General features: G+C 35.1%; 1 long non-coding RNA gene across 4 annotated transcripts; it reads left to right on the top strand.

Annotated features, from left to right (window-relative positions):
- Positions 1 to 422: 422 nt before the first annotated feature.
- On the top strand, positions 423 to 8,383 carry LOC122017467. 4 transcript variants are annotated; one of them, XR_006121370.1, is made up of 6 exons: positions 423 to 1,116; positions 2,053 to 2,142; positions 2,224 to 2,267; positions 3,327 to 3,376; positions 8,219 to 8,270; positions 8,348 to 8,383. It is a non-coding gene; the product is annotated as an uncharacterized LOC122017467 (long non-coding RNA). The 4 variants fall into 4 exon arrangements; XR_006121369.1 differs by having other exon boundaries at positions 8,219 to 8,274; positions 8,348 to 8,366; XR_006121367.1 differs by lacking the exons at positions 8,219 to 8,270; positions 8,348 to 8,383 and adding an exon at positions 3,536 to 3,851 and having other exon boundaries at positions 427 to 1,116.
- The last annotated feature ends 2,341 nt before the right edge of the window (positions 8,384 to 10,724 follow it).

Genomic DNA, 10,724 nt, shown 5'->3' with positions numbered 1-10,724 from the left:
TAGTGACTAGTTATTTACCATGACTGGCCACGGGACCATCCATGCACTACAACAAATATGACTTTCCACAGCGCATCATCAACGGCGCGTGGTTAGAGTACATTGTTAATAATAGTTTTTACAGCGCGCCCAATTATGTGCGCTGCAAATAGTATAATATTTATATAAACGACGACGTGCAAAAAAAAGTACACTGTCAATAAACTTTTTTACAGTGTGCAGAGTGCGTTGTTAAAATTTAATATTAAAAGTATGTAGAGTACGCTATTAATATTATTATTCTAATATTAATGACGGCGTGTAAAAAATATATACTGTCAATAAATATTATTTACGATGTTGTTAACATGAAATATTAATCATCTTTAGTTTTTTTTTATTTTTTAAATCTTAAAATTCTTAGCCGAATTCTTCGGCCAAATCCCTAAAGCCACCCACGACTCCCTCTTCGTCAAAATTTTTCTGCCGCAAGCCTTACTCCCTCTCCGCCGAAACCTTCCGCGCTCCGCCTCCCTCTCTGCCTCTGTGCTTCGCCTTCATCTCTGTCGTACTCCGCCTTCCTTGCTCCGCTCATCATTGCCCAAAGTCGCCGCAGGATAGCTACACCCTCAGACTCCACAAGGCCCTTATGTTCTTCAATGCCTAGCGATGTGAGTCCTCATAGATGGCATCTTCGGAAAAAAAAAGGTTTTAACGGTATAAAAAATGTTCCTTTGCCCCTGATTTCTTTGTACCAAGGCTGATTCCCAAACACAATAATGTATTATGGAGGGGGAACTCCGGCTTGAGGGATGGCTTCTCCAATCATTCGTATGGGAAGAGTCTCATCCGTGGATTCTACGATGCCGGTGACGCCATCCAAGGTCGGACCTTTTAGGAGGCAGAGGACATGGAGGATGTGGCTAAGGTAGCGGCGGAGTTCTCAACCAGAGGTGGTGGACGAGCATGCTAAGCGAACAGAGAAACCAGAGGAAAGTGCCAGAGATGGAGGAGAAGAAAGAAATGTTAGAGTGTAACAAGAGGCATGCGGAGGGGAGGGACAAGATCAATAAACAGAAAAACTTTCAACTAAAGATCTAGAAATTGAATCCTGTTAACACAATTTGCTACGTTCAGGTAAAAAACCTAATTTTTTCGTATCTTTTTTCTATCCAAGAACACCTAGGTTGTCTCAAACTATTGCTTCAAATAGGTTAAATCCCTCTTTTGAACCATTTATGCAGTTGTGTAACTGAATTTTGAAGAGGAATGCATTGTGCATAGTGGCTGCAATTGTAGTGTACCTCTATTGTTAAAAGTTTTTATTTGGTCCATTTGGCCCCCAGGGCGTAGCGCAGACGGTGGGCGGATGGTATCTCTGGCGTAATGGTCAGAGGTCAATTCTCAGGAACTGACGACCTGGGGTTTACCCCGTCATACGCCTATGACCTGTGTACCTGCATGAACCTCCCTCCATATCCATGGGGCTGACACTAAGGGGGCCGCTAAGGTAGCGGATCTACCTTTTTTTATTTGGTCCATTTGAATCAATTTACATTAAATCATCTTAACATTAAACTCTATGATACTGTATTTGATGGCTTGTAACTTGTGTGGGTTTGCTTAAACGATTGTTTTGTAAGTGACAAACATTTTAGGTGCTGATTATATTCAAATTACATATATATGATATCATTGTAGATTATATTGATTGGTATATTTTGTATATTTTGTGTCATGTGATTAAAATATTATTTTCCATCTGGTAATGTGAATTAGATGTGTTAAAGAAATATACTTCATTGTATATATGATTCTCATTTTCATCAATATAATTTTTTTAAAAATATTATATATGCCTCCACATATTGCATATGGACTATGTAGTGGGTCTACTGCATATTGCTTGTATATGCCTTTGACTTGAGAGAAAAAATGTATACTTTGTCATGTATGGAACTATGTCTGCTCCTTACTGAGATATATTATTTTACAAATTTAATGTATATCCATTTTACTTTTAAGTCTCAACTCTTTTGAAAATAGTTGCATGTGTGTTGCTTTTTATTGTAGATCTTTGGAATTGACATGGACACACAAGATACTTTGCCATCAGTCTTGTTGTTTTTTGACAGACAAAGGTTCATCTTCAATGTTGCAGAGGTATGATAATCCTAAATGTACTAGTTAAACCTATTTGTGCTTCTAGTCCTTAAGTTAATAATTTGAATGATCTTACAACAGGTGATAATGATAACAATTAAAAAAAGGATACTTCTACTTAGAAGGTAAAAGGAATTTTATAACTGAAAATTTGCTCATATAATCACTATGTTGTTGTATTTCTAATTAGTCTACTTCTACTTAGTAGGTAAAAGGAATTTTATACTTCTACTTAGTCTTGTTATATTTCTAATTTCTGTGATTCTATACTTGTGTATTATGGAATAGCAATGCTATGTTGTTGCTTTCTTTCCCTTTGCCCCCAGGGCGTAGCGCAGACGGTGGGCGCATGGTATCTCTGGTGTAATGACCAGGGGTCGATTCTCATGAACTGACGATCTGGGATTTACCCTACCATGAGCCTATGACCTGTGTACCTGCATGAACCTCCCTCCATATCCATGGGATCGACACTAGGGGGCCGCTAAGGTAGCAGATCTACCTTTTTTTTTTCTTTCCCTTTCCTACCATGACTACAAATTGAGGTAAGTAAATTTAGGAGAGGGCCAATTAAAAGAATAAGTGCATACAGTTTTAACTTTTTAACACATCTGAACTTTAGAAGCATTCAAGAAAGTGATTAAGAAAAAATGATTGATGATTAAATGAGATTAAGAAAGTTGTTTATGCTTAGGAGTTAGAAAGAGTATGAAACTTGAGAGGTGAGCAGAGGTCAAGGGTGTGCCTACTTAGGTGGGAAGGAGTTAAAGTATTGGAGAGAGAGGGAAAGCAATTAAATTTCCTTATCTATTGGGTTGAAGAAGAAAAAGTAAGAAGGAATGGAGCAACTTGGATCTCCTCCCTATTTCTGTTTCCATCCAAAAGTAGATAGAAGGGGAAATTTGCTAAGAAAGGTAGGCAACTCTTTTTCATGCTTCTTACATGTATTTTTAGTTTTAGTTTCAACTCACAGGAATACTATCTGAGAGTTCTTATGGAGAAGGTGGATTGATAAATCTTGTGTAGAAATTTGCTAATCCTCATTCTCTTTCCATTGCATTTTGTTCTTTTTTTCTTGCATTATACTTTTGTTCTCTATATATTTATAATGCTTAGTAATTGTTTCTTGTTTATGGTTGTGTTTTTCTTGCACATGTTAATAACTTGCCTATCTTTCTTTGCAGTTGGGGGCATCAAGCCGATCAGACTTTAATTGTAAAAGAACGGAAGGATAGTGAGTGGCCCTCCTTGTTAAAATCTTTTTCTATTATGTTATCAATGTGTTTCCAACTCCCTTTGTTTTAGAATAAGAAAACTATCGTTTGATTCTTTTCATACACATGAATCAATGGTTGGTTATTTAATGCTAACTTATGTCATTTGATTCATGTAGGACTAGTCTCATGAATTAGCTTCTGAGAACCGAATGGTCTATTAATGTTGGGACTATTTTATGTATTCCAATGCAAGAGAGTTAGAAGAATCAACACAGCAATCAGAAATCAATGTGGACTTTGAACTACTTACACTACTTCAGAGAGGCATAAAAGGAGAGGAAAGGCTTGCTGCTCATAATTTGTTTATCTTATCAACTTGTAACACAATTATTCTTATTAGAAAGGAAAATTATATGATATTTATTTATTTTATTTTTATATGTCTATAACACAATTATTCCTTTAGTGATAAGTGTACGATATTGATAATTATATGTGTGATATTTTTTTTATTTTATATGCAATTAATTACAGCGCGCGGTTGTGCGCTGTGAATGCAATTTATCGCAGTGCGCAGTTGTGTGCTGCAAGTTCAATTTACCACAGTGCGTGGTCGCGTGCTACGAATGTAATTTACCGTAGCTCGCGGCCACGCGCTGCAAATGTGTTTTGACTTTTAATAATATGGAGTTGTGCAGCATGCGATGTGAGCTGCAAATAGCATAATTGCATGCTGCAGAAAGTCATTTTTGTTGTAGTGATGGTAGAGCACTTCTCCTGCAATCAGTGCTTGTTATATGCTTGCTCTGTGTTGGATCGAGAATTTGCTAGAGGGGTGAATAGCGATTTAAAATTTATCGTAGAGTACGCAGTGGAAAAAGTGAAAACACAACAATGCTAACACAAGCAATCTTTTACTTGGTTCGGAGCCTATGTCGACTCCTACTTCAAGGTCCGCACTCGTTGAGTGCTTTCGTTGGACAATCCACTTGTAATTCGTAAAATATTACAAATTTGAGTACAAATGCTATTAAGGAAATAATACCGACAATAATTAGAAAAAGAGGAAACAATAGCACTTTGTCGGAGAAGCGTAGATCGTGAGTTGTTGATTTGCTCTAGCCTTCACCCTCCTTATATAGGAGGTTCGGGGCGCCTAGATACCTTTAGGGTGCCCTGAATGCGACGTACCCAAGCTAATCAGGGTGCACCATGTGGCGAAGCTCGTTTGGGGATAAAACTTACCTCCGAGCATCCGGATCCCTTCCGGGCGCCCGGACCCTTGTTTTCTAGCAATCTCCTTCCTGCAAGAAAACGTTAGTCCGAGGCAATGTAAATTATATATCCTGCAAAATAGAATGTTAGCACAGTTTATAATAAAACATAATAGTAATTAGATTCCGTCTCCTCGAGATCGGAATCTAGTCACAATCTCGACTTAGATATCTGAAATGACTCTAAGTAGGATCGACGCCTAATGCTCCCTTCTCAGGAACGCGTCCTCACAGTCACTCCCCTCCAGTGACTTACCTTAACTTACCTGCCAGACGTCCGGTCAGCCCTTCGATCCGTCTGAACTTCGTGTCAGCTACTTAGTCAACCCGTCAACCTAACTGAGCTTCCCTGCAACACTGAGTTAGCACAGTATTAACAGAATTCAAGTATAACCTAGGGTTACCTCCTAGGGTTGCCTAGCTTCACTCACTAGGACTTCCATTACCTAGCTTCACTCACCAGGACTTCATCCATCTAGCTTCACTCACTAGGGCCTGACTTCACTCACCAGGACTTTCTCCACCTAGCTTCACTCACTAGGGCTCGGTTTAACTCACCAGGGCTCGGTTTCACTCACCAAGACTTCCGCCACCTAGCTTCACTCACTAGGGTCCGGCTTCACTCATCGGGACTTTCACCACCTATCTTCACTCACTAGGGTCTGACTTCACTCACCGGGACTTCCACCACCTAGCTTCACTCACTAGGGCCTGACTTCACTCATCGGGACTTACCTTTGCTAGTCATCTAGTCATGACTAGACTTCTCTCTCCCAAACATCAAGTCTTGTTTCGGGCAACCCTTGGTCATATTGTCAAACATCGAAACCCTAGAGGTCGATTGTACCAACACTATGTCAGTCATGTATTTATTCGTACAGGTTTGGATGTACTATATGTACTTCCAATTTGTTAGTTATACTTGGTTGAGCAAGTTAGTGTAGTGTTATGTATTGGTTATGCTTTTGGCTAGCAAGTGATTATATTGGGACACTTACGTTGGTTAGTAAGTATTTTACCTGAGACTGCATCTTTTGATCTCCTTATATATATAGTATCATCCACTATCTTCTTATATCCACTGAGTTGTTATATTCACTATCTCTTACTTTTCCTTTGACTTTCAGGTTAGCTGATAGAGGACTCACTTGAGTTCAGATTTCTATTTAAGTTATTGGTTTACATTCCGCTGCTTGTAGTTTGGTTTTCTTTTCATATCGAATGTTTATGTAGTTGATTATGTTTTTGGTTACTTTAATATGTTCACATGTGCATGCATACATACACGCATTGAAATTTGTTTCTGGTGGATTTTATATTGCATTGGTATTTGAGTTGGCTTTTATTGGTTTGATATCGGTTATTTTCTTATATTGTCACTAGGGGTACCGTCCGGTTTGACGAACAAGTATACTCTCAAGGCATGACATGAACCATTTGTGTTAGCAATATAAGTGATTCAAGTATTCTCTTCTTCATAAGCATAGAAAAAATTGAGGAACATTGGGAAGACATTGCATATCAACAAGAGGAAGTTACAAATACATTTCAAAACGAGGAATATATTATTCCAACATTATGAGATCCCAGTTGAGTAATAAATTTGGATGCAAGTGAAATTCATGAGAATGATGATGATGATAAAGATGATGAGGAGGAGGATGAGAATGACAATGACAATGACAATGATGACTTTAATGTTTGATGATGGGTAAGTTTTGTAATCTTAATATAAAATATCATAAATGATAATATTTTTATTTATGAATAAATTTAGTTCTAATCAGTAAATTTACAAAATTCATAGCTCAATTAGTTGTTTATATAATATCTCATTTTTTAAATTATATATTTTCTCTGTTGATGCACTATTTTTTCCCTATAGGTCATTATAGGTGACATTTTGGTATTTTGTTGCACACTCTCTTATCTATTAACAAATATGGTAAAAAATTCCATCTTCTTTATTATGCATTAAATCTTTATTTACTTTATCCTAACCATTTTGGTTGACAGTCTCGACGTGGTAGGCATAGACAAACTTCTCTACCTTCCCATGCACCTTCTCATTCATCGTTGATAGTACCTTCACCAGTACATTTGCCAATACCCACACATGTTCCTGATTCAGCCAGAAACTCAGCTACTAAGTTTATAAACCCTCAGGAGTTTATAGTCCCTCTTGGAGATTCGTAAGTACTATAAAATATTTTATTTTTTTAACTATCTTAATTATTTAATATTGCTTGTTTGTAATGATAGATTTGAAAATTTTGTATAGATTATTCACAATATTAATAGAATCATGAAAAATCATTAGGGAGGTACTTCCCTGACATATTCAAGCACTCCAACACCCACAAAAGAACTTTGATGGAACGAGTTTAAGGTATATCCCCTTCAGTTTATATATGAAATTAAAATGAATATATAAACAATTATTTTTTCCATTTCAGTAGGCATTCAATTGGGAGTCGAGTGAAGAGATGTAAATAAAAAGAATATTTAAGAAAAAATATGGCAATTACATTCTACATGTATTGAATCATGCTAAGACTAGAAGGAAAAAGCCACCCTACATCATGGATAAACACTGAGTCAGGATCTCCTCATCTTGCACAATTGAAAAGAGCAAACAAAGGAGTCAACAGAATAAAATAAATCAAACTTATAATTCTAGAGATTCATTTGTGACATATGTGGGAGGCTCTATTAATATCAATAAGCATACACCAACATTGGTAATTTTTTTAACTCTCTTACTAATTTTTTAATCTATTTCAAATTATTTTATTATTTCTAATAGTATTTTTTTTAGACTAAGGAAATGGGAAAGGAGCCTGTATTTATAAATACTTTCACCCACACATTTGGAAAAAAAAAAAAAAGGACAAGACTTAGAGTGGAGATAGAGCTAAAGCAATAAAAATCAAGATTAAACTTTATTTGATCTTAATTTTTAACTTAGATTCTATTATTGTTATTGTAATTTTATTATAATTATTTAATGATAATATTGGATAAATATGATAAGATAGAGCTAGAACTGAGAAATTCACAAGTTAGTGATGGATCCAGATCTAAGCTCTCTGTTAGCAATAATATGAATTTATGACTAAAGCCAAGTAGGGGACCGGAAGGGGGAAGAATATTGGGAACAAGTTCCTTGAACTGAACCCATAAAATTTTTAGTACATCTTCTTTCACCCCACCAGCAGTAAAGGCCAAAATAAATAGCATAACTGAAGAGGTTAGTCATTTGAAGGGGATAATATTGCAAAGAGATCAAGAAATGTTGCAAAGAGATCAACAAATATTTTAAAAGGTTCATGAAATTTGCAATTTGCCCCGACAATAGGACTTAATAATGCAATATATATAGTTAAGCTCCGTTCCAAGTCAGACTCCTCTCAGTTCTAGTGATGATGGTGGCGACGACAATGATGATGGTGGTGTTGATTCTTCATGACTTTATTATATATGGATGATATTTGTCTCATAATAAGTATTTTTAAATATTAATTATTTGATTATGAATATTTCATTTGTGTATTTTTATTAATACTGTTAATTTGTTTTGAACAGGGTTGGAGAGGCAAAGTAAGCTGGTACAAATTGAAAATCTATGTTGAAGGAAGTAAGTAAGTACTAAGTTTTGTGTTAATTTATAGAATTTTTTTTATTATAAATAATACTTTTTATTTTTTTATGCAGGAAAAGAAGAATAATGGAAGGAAAAGAAAGTGTTTGTAAAGGAAGAAGAAAGATGATTTGGTGATGTATGTGTATGAGATATTTTTATTTTAATTGACTTGTTTAACTTTTTTAAGAATGTTAGATATTTTTGGATATGATGACTTGTATGGATTTGATATGTTTCTTTTGACTTTATGGTTTTATTTTGACAATTTTTTTACTTGTATGATTGTAGATGATTTGATTTAGAATATTAATAGGATGTGTATAATATGTGATGTATATGTTAAATAGGATATGTTGTTAAATAGAATGTGTTGGATGTATATGTTAAATAGGTTCTAGCTAAAATATTAGTATTTTGGGATGACTTTGGCGAAGAAACTATTTTGTCATCAAATTATCATAAATTATTATATATCGTATATTCAACGATTAAACTTATTTTCGTCGCAAATTATGCAACGAATCCAAGTATTCGTCGCAAATTCTGCGACGAATTTGTGGATTCGTTGCTAAATCTTCGACGAAAACAGGTTCCATCGCAGATTTGGCGAATTAGCAGTCTGGCAACGAATCCATATTCATTGTAAATATGCGACGAAAATATTATTCATCTCCAAATCTGAGGCGCAATGGGGATTTGCCATTCGTTTCACATTTGGCGATGAATCCATTTTCATTGCCAAATCTGCGACAAAAATCAGATTAGTCATCAAATTTGGGATGAAATTAGAATTTTATCGTAGATTCGCATTTGGTAATTTTGTGACGAATTTTGTTTTCATTACAAAATTAGAACGAATTTAGCCCTAAGAATAAAATTCATTGCAAATTTGGCAATGAATTTACATATTTCCAGTCCAGAATTTGACGACAACTTATTTGTAACGAAAAATTTTCGTCACATAATTCGTCATAGAATTTTTTGCAACAATTTTTTTGAACAAATTTGTCACAAAATTTATCCCAAATTACCATGATTTTTGTAGTGTATTTCTGTATAGTATGTATGGTATCAAAATTTTAGTATTTTTTTTTCATTCCTAATCATCCATTAAGAAAAATTCATCTATTAATTCGTCGAAGCTGACACTCAACTTAGTGCATTGACCTAGCGAGGTCATTCGATCACCATAATTTATTTCCTTCATCTCGCTATGGAGCAAATGGTGAGGAGCACTTGGGGTGAGGATTATCTATCCATTATTTTTTTAGTTGACATCAAATATCCATTTTACGACTAATCCTAAAATGACTGGCCCAATCTCACAAAAGTTTTCTATCATCCAAAAGGGTAAATTTGAAAGCGCTCTCAACAGGTGACCTATTAGCCCAACATTCTTAGGTTAATCACCCGTTAAGGGAAATTTATCTGTTAATTCAGTGAAGCTAAGACTCAATCCTTAATTAGATATCTGAGAAACTAAGAAGGTGCCCTGCCAGTTAGACTTGACCCGAGCCCGTAATCAGGTTAACAGACCGGTTACCCGTTCACTCGGGTTACGGGTATATATATGTTAAAAAGAAATTAGTGAGTGCTAGGGCTCAAATTCGAGTCTCATAAATGCTTCACCAAAAATATATATATAATCTTAATTAGCCTCATTGACTATCCCTGGAGTGACCGATCAGGCACCACGGAAGTTTTTCACCGGCCACCAGGGTAAATCAGGAAGCGCACGCGGTGACCAACCCAGAAGTCCAGCATCCTTTGGTTGTACGCCCCCCCCCCCCTCCTCCATTTGGAGGAAAAATTCCTATAAATAGGCTATAACTAGAGTTCGAACTACGGGTGCCTAGATGATAACCTAGATGTCCTACCAGGATACCATAATCCCGAGGACTCAAATGCTTCACCAAGTATATTAACCAACTAGACTACAACTATTAATGTTTCTATGTTTAGATTAATTATTTAATAGTTAATAATAGTTTTATTTTATTATATTATTATTTTTAATAATTAAAAGGAGAGTAAAAGAGATTTTGTTAGTTAATTTATAATCATTTGTTGATAAATAATTTCATGTGTTATTTAATTATTTAAAACTAATTAATAATTTTATTTTACTATATAATTATTCTTAATAATAAATGGTGCAACAACATGTAAACAATTTTATGAATTTATAATTTTTTTTTAATATAATAATATTGAACCACGACAAATCATGGTGAACGGTAAACGTAACTATCTTAAACATTTAAGATTAAGGATTGATCTCAGAAACTGTCGAACCTATAATTTTGAATTGGGTCAAGTCTAGTGTCATTATACTATTACCCTGGGGGTAAAATTATACCCATCATGTGGTAAAATTATATACCCATCATGTGGTCAAAAAATGATTTGTCCATTTTCAATGCTCTTGTTAATTTATCTCTAGGTTAA

Source organism: Zingiber officinale, chromosome 8B (genome assembly GCF_018446385.1).
Source record: "Zingiber officinale cultivar Zhangliang chromosome 8B, Zo_v1.1, whole genome shotgun sequence".
Classification (NCBI taxonomy): domain Eukaryota; kingdom Viridiplantae; phylum Streptophyta; class Magnoliopsida; order Zingiberales; family Zingiberaceae; genus Zingiber; species Zingiber officinale.
Note: the sequence above shows the minus strand (reverse complement) of the source record. Positions and strands in the feature narration are given on the sequence as shown.